This window comes from Pinus tabuliformis, chromosome 8 (assembly GCF_031772625.1).
Source record: "Pinus tabuliformis cultivar Carrire ecotype Pingquan chromosome 8, CPIR1, whole genome shotgun sequence".
NCBI lineage: Eukaryota > Viridiplantae > Streptophyta > Pinopsida > Pinales > Pinaceae > Pinus > Pinus tabuliformis.
Genome location: NC_142294.1, coordinates 1,279,377,431 through 1,279,388,189, shown reverse-complemented (window position 1 = coordinate 1,279,388,189; position 10,759 = coordinate 1,279,377,431).

Sequence of the window (10,759 nt, the reverse complement as noted above, 5' to 3'; positions counted from 1 at the left end):
GAATTTTTTGGGACACTTTTAAAATATTGTTTTTGAATTTAAAAGATGCACAACATCCCATAAATGATTCTAGGGTGGTTTCCTGGTTCCAAAAATGTGCTCGAGACCCACCAGAAACCAATTTTAGGGATGCATAGAATAAAAGACTACTAAATTGAAAAGTGTTCTGTTTTGCATCAAATATTTTGAATTAGAACTTCGATTGATACAATGTTGAGCTATATAGGTGGTTCTTTTGAAGTGGAAAAGACACATCAGATGTTTAATTTCCTGATCAAGGTAATAAATCTACTCTAAATAAATGAAGAAACATACATATACACACATTTGTGTTGTTGACATGTGAACGCTTAAGAAAAATAAACATTGTTGTTGATTAGTTCATATGATCTCTCATAATTCTAAGTAATCTAACTTAAAATATGAAACATTGGTATTCTTTTAGAGAAACTTGTTGATTAACTATTTTGGAATAAATACCCTTGAGTTTCGAATAAACTTGGAGCAAACTAAGGGAACTTGAATGTTGTTTTGAGCATGTTGTGGACAAAACCTTTGAGAAAGATTCTAGACTTGTATGTTTTAAAATTGGAAACTTGGGCCAAATTCCATGTTGGATAGCTCCTTCTGGGAAGATAATTGTGGCATTGAATTCCTCTTTTTGAGAGGATCAAAATTGACCTAAATATCATCAAATTTGGATAAGGAGAAATGGATTTTTGGATTTATGTTCTCTCACATATAAATTATCAAGGCCGATCTCTCCTTTATGTTGGCTCATCAAGCCCAATAGTCACGTCCCTTCAAACCCAATGACTAGCATATATAGAAGTTCCTACTACTTCAATTCACACATCTATCTCACAATATTTACTCTCTGAAATAGCCGCAGGAGAAAGGTGTTTCCACCAAAGGAGGAAGGGCTAGGTTATTGTCTTGGAAGGGTTGTTTGATGGGCTAAATTATTTATCCAAAAGTCTGAACCTCCTTGGGACAAGTGTGGGCCTATGTATACAATATGCACTGCGTTGAAATAGCAACAAGAAATGCCAAAAATAGAAATGCCAAAAATAGCACTGCTATAAATAGCAGTTCAACCAGTGTTGAGAACAGGAACAAGGAATGAAAAATGGAAGTGCTAAAAATAGCATTCTATAAATAGCATTTCGGGATACCTTCCCATTTTAGTCAGTCCCTAAACTAAAATAGTGAAGCAAAATTCGAATTTGATCTTAGCAGCTGTTTGTAAAACAAATAGTTAATTCATCTTGAGTTAATTAGTTAATTAGTTAATTAGTTAACTGAGTCAAGTCCAGTTAGATTAATTCAAACAGTTTGTTGAATTAATGTAACTTCAGTTAGTTAATGCTTGCCCGCATGTAACTGCTGCACTTCAGATAACTAAATATTCTCTCATAAATAACTCATGCATGTCAGTTCAGACAGAGATCCAGTTGAGTTGAGATGGAGGGGCAGTGTATTATCAGTTGCTAGAATATTCCATTATTAATATTCCTTGCATGCAGAAGGAATTCTTTCCTTGAGGATTGTGCAGTTACTTCTTCAGGTTTTGTGACTGTGATGAGGCCAATTCACACATGTGGCTTCACTGGACCCCAAGAAAAACTGTGCAGGGAAATCGGAGGCTTGGAGGGCTGGACGAGGACATAAACTATATCTATTCAATCTATGAGCTGTGTTGTTTGATTGCATAGAGAGCAGGATAGCTTGAGAGATGATTCTTTTTGTAACTTGAACAAGATTTCCACTTGTATGATAATACAGAGATTGGGGTTTTAGGCTGAGGCTTTCCCTGAGTTATTTCTTCTATGTTATGTGTGATTGATTTCTCATTATCAATTATATGTTTTGTCTTAATCTTGCTCAGTTTGATTAAGCTTATGCAAAGTGTTGTAGAAGTAGATCTTGTATTGTGTTTTAGTATATTGCATAATATGTTGTTCTACAGTGGGAATTTCTACTTGGTATCAAAGCGAAGGTGATCAAGGTGAAGAACTGTATACAAGAAGGAGAAGTTCGAAGTTTATGGTTCACGAATATAGAAATTGAGTTCTTGTCACATCTCAATCTCATTGATGGCATTCAGTGGTTTAATACTCGAGTATGCCCTTGATGGTAGCTCAAATTTTATAGCCTAGAAGGATCACGTGGAGGCAGTATTAGAGGATAATAGTCTAAAGGACTTCATTGATCAAGAAGACCCTAAGTTGACTGATGTTACTCAACTAGCGGAATGGAAGAAATATGTGGCTAGAGCAAGGAGAATCCTCCTGGAGGGAGTTCGAGACCACATTGTATCAAGCCTCCATGGGAAGGAGACACCATTTTCGATGTGGAAAACATTGAAAGATATATATCATAACAACAATGATCAGAGAAAGCTGGCACTAAAAGACAAGCTTCGTAAGATCAAGTGTGAAAAGGGCGACACGATTTCTACTTATCTGAACAAGCTCACCACCTGTAGGGATGAGCTTGGAAGTGTAGGGATCACAATTTTTGATGATGACATGGTGAGTCTTGCACTCCTCGGTCTTCCTAAGAGCTGGCATTGCTACCAAGACTCGGTTGATAGAAGAGAAAAACTACTAGATGGGAACTTTGGTTGGATATGATGCAGGAGGAAATAAGAAGAAGCACCAAAGATGGATCCTCATCAAAGAAAGATGATGAGAAAAATCTAAAGTGGGAAGAAGATTGACAAATCGAAAGTGCGTTGCTTTCATTGTCATGAAGTGGGCCATTATGGTATGAATTGTCCATAGAAGAAATCCAAGAAGGGTTCCTCGAAGGGATCAAATGGTGAGCCACTGGCCGCACATCTTGAGCTGGATTTCTCGCTTATCACATACAGTTTCATCCATGGTGAGATGTGTGTGGTACCTGGATAGTGGAGCTTCATTCCACATGTCAAGTGAAAAGAATCATTTTAGTACCTTGGAGGAGAAGGATGTTATGAAACTAGCTCACAAAAAGATAGAAAAGATAGATCAACACTTTATAATTCAGCCTCTTTGAGGGGGAAACCTCCTTTACATTACACAAATGAATAATTCTTCGATGACTCAAATGACAAGAACTCCTTTCTATATATAGGAGTCTAAGGGGTCATAACATAATTAGAGATAGCATAACAATAATAATGTAAGGGCACATAATAACAATAATGGCCTTCTATGGGGCACAATAGTAACAATATGGGGACTACATGGGTACAACAACATAATAAGGGGGTCATACTAATAACAATAAGGGGTTGCACTAGTAGTATAGGGGCCTAACATGCCCCTCTCCTTCAAAAATTGTTGTCCTCAATGCTTAAGTAGTTCTTGATGCTTCTGTATAAAATTATTGTCCTCCCATGTGTAATCTTTCGCGGGTAAGTTCTTCCACTTGATCAGATAATATGAAATTGATCGATTTTGTAGCTGTTGGGTTCTTGTTTCTGTGACTACTCCAGGTTCCAATATGATTTTTACATCATCTTCAAGTTCTGGAAATATTGTTTGAATTGGGATCTTTTGCAACTTTTGAATGAGTGGCCATACTTCTTCGTCCTTCTTCCATTCATCCCTTGCTTCGTTTATCCAATCTGGTTGGATAATAGAAATAGCACAAAACAATGCTTCCACATCCTCATCCTTTCTTGAGAGTGCATCTACAACAAAATTTTTCTTCCATTTTCTATAGATGATGTCAAAGTCATAGCCCAACATATTTGTGACCCATTTTTTCTGTTCTTCTAAAGATAATAGTTGTTCTAAAATGTATTTAAGACTATCATGTTCCATTTTTACCTTGAAGTGTCTTCCCATTCGGTAAGGTTGCCATTTCTTAAGTGTAGGTAGTATTGCCAACATTTCCTTCTCATAAATAGCTTGCTTGAGATGTAGCAGTAAAAATACCCAATCACCTACATCAAAACATTTTTCACTACGATGTTGATCTACCTATTGTTTCATTCGATTTTGCACCAAAGTGGTGTTATCCTTTAAAAGTTGGAGAACTTGTTGTTGATGATCTATGTGATCTTTCACTGCTTGAACCTTTTTCTCCTTGATATGTCCTTCTATCTTGAGAGTTTGACGAATGGTAATTTCTTCCAATGCATTTCAAGATATGGTCGGATTCATTTCTTGATGCTCGATGTGATATTAAACTTCTTGAACTTTTTTTTTTTTGATATGTCCTTCTATCTGAATAGTTTGAGGAGTGGTAATTCCAGCCAATGTATTACAATATATGGTTGGATTCATTTCTTCTTTCTTGATGTGATCTTTCACTTCTTGAACCTTTTTCTTCTTGATATGTCCTTTTATCTTGAGAGTTTGAGGAGTGGTAATTCTTGCCAATGCTTTAAAAGATATGGTCAGATTCATATCTTCTTTCTTTGCATTTGGGTCCTGACATATATCCTCTTCTTTTGACATTTCTTGATCCTTTTCTTCCTCTTCTTCATATTCTATGTAAAATAATTTCTTCTCAACACACTTATGACCTTTAGTGCATTTTCTTTCACAATTGTAACAAAGCCATTTTTCTCTTTTTTCTTCCAATTGTTGTGGTGTAACCCTTGTAGGTTGGGGAAGGCTAGGAGAAACAACACTTCCATCTTTATTGTTGTGAGGGGTAGAATTCCTTGTTGCCATAATTTTGCTTTCCACTTTGTAACAAAGACCTTTTTCTATTTTTTCTTCCAATTGTTATGGTGTTGCTCTAAATAAGGTGTTGCTCTTTGTATTCTCATAATGTGCTATAATTTTCTCTGTGAAAATTGACCACGTAACAAGTTGTTTACAAGAACAAAGTCATTTATACCATAAAAATTGATCTTTTTCTAAATATGAAGATGCAATACATACCTTTTGTAATAGTTTACACAATGCAAATCAAAATATTTCTCCATCTGTAGTATCCAATTTACCGAATCCTTTCCATCAAACTTCCTCATCTCACTTTTTCTTGATTTTAGGACCTTGATCTTGAAACGACTATAACTTTGTACTTTTGAATCTTTAGGTTATTAAATTATGACCTGAAGTATCCCTGTGTGTCCTCTTTCTAATGCCACCAGTCTGATGGAATTTAGATTCTCCAAGAAAGAGTTATGCAAAATCTCCCATGATGACCTAATTATATACATTTTGAGAAGAGTGAACTTTTATGAAGCACCACGTGTCACTGTTTTGACCTTAGGATCTAAAAGATATAAACAGGAAACTACAGTCTGTCCTCTTTCTATAACTTCTTATGAAATTTCAATTTGATGCTCAAAACAAAAGTTATGACTATGTTCCCCAGGTCACCTGTTTGGAATGTAATTCAGGAGTCTACAAAAAGGCCAAATTCCTCAGATCATATCTCCGCAAATATAGCACAAAAGTCTCTGAAATTTAGATCCAAGGTTTAGAATGATTCCAACCCAAATAGGTTTTTTTTGTAGCATCTGAAACATCACAGAAAAAAGTTATAGCGAAAATTACACGATGACTTGTTTGGAGCAGCCAAACCCTAGAATCCGCAGCTCTGATACCAAATGTTATGAAACCAGATCACAAAAAGATAGAAAAGATAGATCAACGCCTTATAATTTAGCCTATTTGAGGGGGCAACCTCCTTTACATTACACAAATGAATAATTCTTCGATGATTCAAATGACAAGACCTCCTTTCTATATATAGGAGTCTAAGGGGTCATAATATAATTAGAGCCGACATAACAATAATAATGCAAGGGCACAATAATAACAATAGTGGGCTTCTATGGGGCACAATAGTAACAATATGCGGACTACATGGGTACAACAATATAATAAGGGGGTTGTACTGATAACAATAAGGGGTTACATTAGTAGTATAGGAGCCTAACAAAAGATCTCCAAATGTAGATCGAAATGGGTGATGATGGAAAGTACCATGTTTCAGGTGAAGGTACGGTTGTGTTTCAGAGGGAGCATGGAGCTCCCCTCACCCTGACTAATGTGAAGTATGTACCAGGTCTGAAGAAGAATCATGTGTCCATTTCTATGCTAAAAGATAAAGGCTATGATGTAGTCTTTAGTAAAGTAAAGGTATTCCTGAGGCATATCATTATTGGACAGACAAAGCGAATTGGGATTCGAGTAAAGAATCTCTACAAGCTGGAGGTAGATGACTGTGCTACTTTGAGTTCCAAAGCTAAGATGGTGTAGAGCCAAGATGTTGGCGAGCTATGGCATAGAAGACTGGGCCACTTGCACCATGGAGCCTTGAAGATCATGCAACATATTTCTACCGAATTACCCAAGGGAAAACTTGAACATACGAGTACATGCAAAGGTTGTACCTTGGGTAAGTATGCGAAATCTTCCTTTCTGGATCGAGACAGTAGAGCTGGAGCAATCCTGGAGCAAGTTCACTCAGATGTTTGTGGACCCTTCTCTACATCCTCCACTGCTAAACAAACATACTATGTTAATTTTTATTGATGATTTTTCTCGTAAATGCTTGACCTCCTATATGAAAAATAAGGATCAGACCTTCTTGAGGTTTTTTGAGTTTAAAGCCTTGGCAGAGAAAGAATCTGGAAAGAAAATAAAAGCCTTGCATAGCGACAATGGTAGAGAGTATGTCTCCCAATAGTTTAGAGACTTCTGCACTACAGAAGGAATTGAATGGGAATTGATGGCACGCCATAACCCACAGCAGAATGGGGTGGCCGAAAGGAAGAATAGATCGATTATGGGAGTAGCTTGAGCAATGTTGCATGACCAAAGCCTACCACTACATTTGTGGGTTGAGGCATGCAACATAATAGTATACTTGAAGAACAGAAGCCTGCACCGTATACCGGGAAGGAAGACACCTATGGAGGCCTATTCCGGGAAGTGACCTAATGTAAGTCACTTCCAAATTTTTGGATCATCAGTTTACTGTCATGTGACCAAAGATGCCAGGAAGAAGATATACCCAACATCTAAGCTGGGAATACTTGTTGGGTACATGGATACACCCTAAAACTATCGGGTGTACCTTCTTTCCACTCAGAGGACTATGGTACACAAGGATCTAAAGTTTGACTAGTAGAAAGCCATGCAAGTGTCACTTGAGAGGGAGCTCAAGTTACATGCAGATGAGGAACTTTCAATTCCTAAGGAGGAGGAGCCTCAGATTGATGCGGAGTAGCTACATGAAGAGGATCTCGGAGTGGAGACATCCACTCATGCTGATACTTCCAAAGATGGGCAAAAACGCTCAAGGGAAGCTGATAGGTTGATGCTAGATGTGCGGGAGAATGTGGGACAGCCATGTTCTCAGCGCAGACAGAGGAGGTCACCCGAGTAGTACACTGGGTACATGACCCTGGTTGGGGAGTGTGTAGATACTAAACCTTCTTCATTCAAGGAGGCAGTGCAGCAACCAGTCTGGGTTGATCAATGATAGAGGAGTACGACTCTATAATTTGGAACAGTGTGTGGGATGTTGTCCCAAGACCTCAGGGTAAGTCAGTGGTGAGTTCCATATGGCTTTACAAGGTAAAGCAGGCAGCTGATGGAAGTGTTGAGAAACATAAGGCAAGATTTGTTGCCTGGGGTTTCTTATAGGTCGAGGGGATCAACTACGATCAGACTTTTACTCTCATAGCAAGGTACTCATCGATTAGATTGATATTGGCGCTATTAGCTTAGATGGGGTGGAAGATCCACCAGATGGATGTGAAGACAACATTCCTCAATGGGAAGATTGAGGAGGAGGTGTACATTGAGCAGCCAGATGGTTTCAAGACCTTCAATCATGAGTCGCATGTGTGCTGACTCAAGAGGGCTTTGTATGGGTTGAAGCAAGCACCCTGTGCTTGGTACACTAGGATCGATAGCTATTTCACTAGTTTGGGCTTCACCAAGAGTGAAGCAGATGCGAAAATTTACGACATCATGGAAGAAGGTAAACCACTGATCATTGTTCTTTATGTTGATGATCTGATTTTGACAGGTGATGATCAGCTAATACAATCTTACAAGTAGGACCTTGCAAGAGAGTTTGAGATGAAGGACATGGGCCTTATAAACTACTTTCTAGGCATGGAGGTGTGGTAGAAAGATGGTGACGTATTTGTGTCTCAAGGTAAGTATGCCAATGAGATACTCAGGAACTTTCACATGGAGAAGTGCAAGCCCATGTAGACTCCTCTAGCTGGGAACTGGAGGAAGGAGGATGCTACTTCAGGTGAGGTAATAGCTACTACTATTTGTCGGTAGTTGGTGGTTTCACTTATGTATTTAGTGAACACACGACCTGACTTATGCTTTGCGGTGAACCAACTGAGTCAAGCTATGGTTCAGCTTACGAAGCTTTTTTGGAAGGCAGCGAAACATGTGCTCAGATACCTTAGAGGCACATCTCAGTTCGGATTGTGGTACAGACGAACAGAGGGAGTGAAGCTTCAGGGCTTCACAAATGCAGATTGGGTAGGGAGTCCATCAGAATGGAAGAGCACTTCTGGAGTAATCTTCAACCCTGGTTTAGCTGCAGTTTCCCAGTACAACATGAAACAAAGATCAGTTGCACTTAGCTCAATAAAGGCTGAATACATGGCTGTTAGTTAGGCTACATGTGAAGCCATTTTATTCTAGAAGATTCTAGTGGGATTGTTTAGTCAGATGATGGATCCTACAGTGATCTACTGCAATAATTAGAGTTGTATCAAACTCTCTTAGAATCCAGTTTTTCATGACAGGTCCAAGCACATTGATATCCGATATCCTCATCTTCGAGACTGTGTGGTCAAGAGCATCATGTTATTGCTATATGTTTTGACCGAGGAATAGGATGCAGATATTTTGAGGAAGGAATTATCAAAATGCAAGTTCGAGTTCCACAGATACAGGATTGGGGTTACTGATAATCCCTTTCTTGATGAGAGGGAATGTTGAAAATAGCAACAAGAAATGCTAAAAATAGCATTGCTATAAATAGTAGTTTAGCCAGTGTTTAACATAGAAACAAGGAATGAAAAATGGAAGTGCTAAAAATACCATTCTATAAATAGCATTTCAGGATACCTTCCTATTTTAGTAAGTCCCTAAACTAAAATAGTGAACTAAAATTTGAATTTGATCTTAGCAGTTGTTTGTAAAATAATTAGTTAATTCATCTTGAGTTAATTAGTTAAGGAAAATCAAACATGAAGTCTATGTGGGGACATGCAACAGTTTCTCCATTAACTGAGGAATTTATCCATCAGTTAAAGAGAGAAGGATGAGTTGTAATATTGAGTTGTAATTAGTTCACTCAGTTAACTGAGTCAAGTCCAGTTAGATTAATTCAAACAGTTTGTTGAATTAATGTAAGTTCAGTTAGTTAATGCTTGCGTGCATGTAACTGTTGCACTTCATATAACTAATCTTCTCTCATAAATAAATCATGCATGTTAGTTTAGACAGAGACCTAGTTGAGATCAGATGGAGGGGCAGTGTACTATCAGTTGCTAGAATATTCCATTGTGAATATTTCTTGCATGCAGAAGGAATTCTTTCCTTGAGGATTGCGTAGTTACTTCTTTAGGTTTTATAAGTGTGATGAGGCCAATTCACACATTTGGCCTCACTGGACCCCAAGAAAAATTGCGTAAGGAAATAGGAGGCTTGGAGGGCTTGAGGAGGACATATACTATGTCTATTCAGTCTGTGAGTTGTATTGTTTGATTGCAGAGAGAGAAGGATAGCTTGAGAGATGATTCTTTTTGTAACTTGAACAAGATTTCCACTTGTATGATAATATAAAGATTGGGGTTTCAGGCTAAGGCTTTCCCCAGGTTATTTCTTCTGTGTTATGCGTGATTGATTTCTTATTCTCAGTTATATATCTTCTCTTGATCTTGCTCAATTCGATTAAGCTTCTGCAAAGCGTTGTAGAAGTAGATCTTGTATTTTGCTTTAGTATATTACATAATCTATTGATCTACAGTGGGAATTTCTACAGACTATTCAAGGCCTCCTTATCTTCTATTACAAGTCCAAGTTTTGAGTTGAAGCTGCCACTGTGTATAAAGATTAATCTAAGGATGTTTTTACCATCATATTTATGGTAAATCTATCCTTGAAGCAAGCCACATTTGTTTGGGTCACCTACAGCTAGGCCGCAGACCTTAAGTACCCTATTCTGGAGACTAAAAATATTCAGCTAGGAAGCTGCAGTTAGATATGGCTCATCAGGAGGTTGTACAGTTGGTTTTTGAAGCCTAAGGGCATTATGTATTTTGAGAGACTATCTAAAGGGAAGATGAAGTTAGTAGAAGGTCAAGAAGGAAGTTAATAGGGGCTATAACAGACTGTGTTTATGGCCTATCCAATCATACCAGAATTGTTGAGAAGTCAATAGTCATTAGAGCTTGCACATAATGCTAGATTTACAGCTTTGTTTGAGCCATCTCCTTGTCTAAGGGAAATGGTATTAGACCTTCACATTTACACTCATTTTGACTTTGAATTATTTCGTTCTCTCCCTCTGTTGAACATTTGATATTAATGATAAGAATTGACAAAGGGTTGTCCCCATCTTGGGGTTTTTACCTGGCTTGAGCCATATCATTGAGCTCTCTTTTCTTGACTTTTCTTTTGCTCCTGTCATTTATGTTCTTTCTTAATTTACTGCTTATATGGTAATGATTTATGTGATTTCTAGTGGAATCGAGATGGATTGAGAAATGGGATAATATGGATCCGTGAAGTAACTAGGAACATGTCCCAAATTTAATATG